We start from the raw sequence: 1,793 nt of genomic DNA, 5'->3' as shown, positions 1-1,793 counted from the left end.
TGTATGTGTTTCTCTTTCACTTGATCATCGTCATCGTCTTCATCAACCATTATGAAGCCTCCCCAGCACAAAGGGCGGTATTCTCAGATGCTTACGCCTCTCACATCAACTATTTCCAAAGGCTACAAAGGAGATGCATTGGTTTCTAATGGGTGTTTCTTCACGTTCGCCGTACAGCAGAAGGGTCAACCTACAACCAGAGTCAGGAAACTACCCCTGGAAATGCCCAAAACTCCAATGAATGTCTTGTCAAATGTGTGTGCTTGGGTGACCATATGCTTAAGAATACACACTTTTGACCCTTCATCTTTACCACAAACCTAAAAAGACGCTTAGGAGAACCCGACTGATCTCTTTATGTGGACAGGAAATTGTTGTGAAAGGCGGAATTGTCTGCAAGTACCGACCAGAGAATAGGATCTTTCATGTAGTGTTACGTTAGAGAAGGGAGTGTGTACATATAACAAAGTACACTATAAGTTCCAAATTCTATGACCCCGACACCCTTAACACAAAGAACAATTAAAGTTAAAGGGGATAAAGTAGATATATTGTAGGACCATCCATGTTAGGTTGGAGAGGGGAGTATATACACTGTAAGTTCCAAATTCCATGACCCCCAACACCCCTAACACAAAGAATAATAATTGTAATTACGAAAAAATGATTGGATGCGCATCAGGCAACACCGCTCGCTTCAAGGCCGCGTGTACTACAAACATAGTTCTCAAAGTTCAACAAGACACTATGAAGCTTCCGACGATTAGTTTTCATTTTCGATTACTCTGAACCATAATTTACAATTCCTCATCCCTTACTGATTATAGATTCAAGGAATAATTACCTAGAAGAAAGTAGCTTACTTTCTTGAATAATGATTTTGGTTGGAATGCGGACAAATGTCCAGAAAGGCCCTTTAACATCCATTTAAAAATACGAAGACTTGTCAAATTATTCCTCTTTACTGTCAATGAACAATGTTACATACACAAACAAAAATAAAGGGCGTATAAGTCGTCAAAAGAGCTTGCGTATATATACGTACTAAACACTACCTTAAGAGGTTCGTATATATACGTACTAAACACTGTACAGGTTAAAAATAATGCGTACGTCGTACATATCTGACGCTGTATGGGTTAAAAATTATAAAATACAAATAATTGCGCCATTATTTGCTTTAATATAGAGAAGAAAATAACATAGAACTCTTGTTATTATTCTAGATTGGCACCACTCTTAAAGACCGTTTTATGTCCGAAATCGTAATGATCCATGCGCGTTCTGGATGTTACTGATTTAGGAACTAGTTTCTGTGGTGTAGTGTGAGGCAGCTATGAGGTTCAGTCTGCTCAGGAAGCCCTCGTGAAACAACAACAATTGACTTGGAAATTTTCAAGGCATCCCCACCATATTTAAGCTGTAGACGCAGTAAAATGGTATGAACGGTAACTAAGACTTTAACAAATGTGAAGCAAATGAAGTATCCTATGCACTCCGCATGCTATTTTTTGGGTGTATTAGAAGCAGTAGTAAGCTAGATTAACCGAATACCAGGTAAACTTGAAATGGATAAGCTTGGGTATGATTCTAAATAAATACCAAGCCGTCACCAGAGCCCCTAAAAAGCTTGGGGCATAATGCTGAATTAATACTGTACCAAGCCGTTACCTGAACCCCAAAAGCTTGTAATACATAAGCTTGTAATGGATAAACCGGTAAAGATTCCCAAATGAACACCTCTCTCTGACGGTAAAGATTCATTTTAGTACCGTGCCAGTATCTCATTATCT

This window comes from Eriocheir sinensis, chromosome 69, assembly GCF_024679095.1.
Source record: "Eriocheir sinensis breed Jianghai 21 chromosome 69, ASM2467909v1, whole genome shotgun sequence".
NCBI classification, from domain to species: domain Eukaryota; kingdom Metazoa; phylum Arthropoda; class Malacostraca; order Decapoda; family Varunidae; genus Eriocheir; species Eriocheir sinensis.
This window is presented reverse-complemented; position numbering follows the sequence as displayed.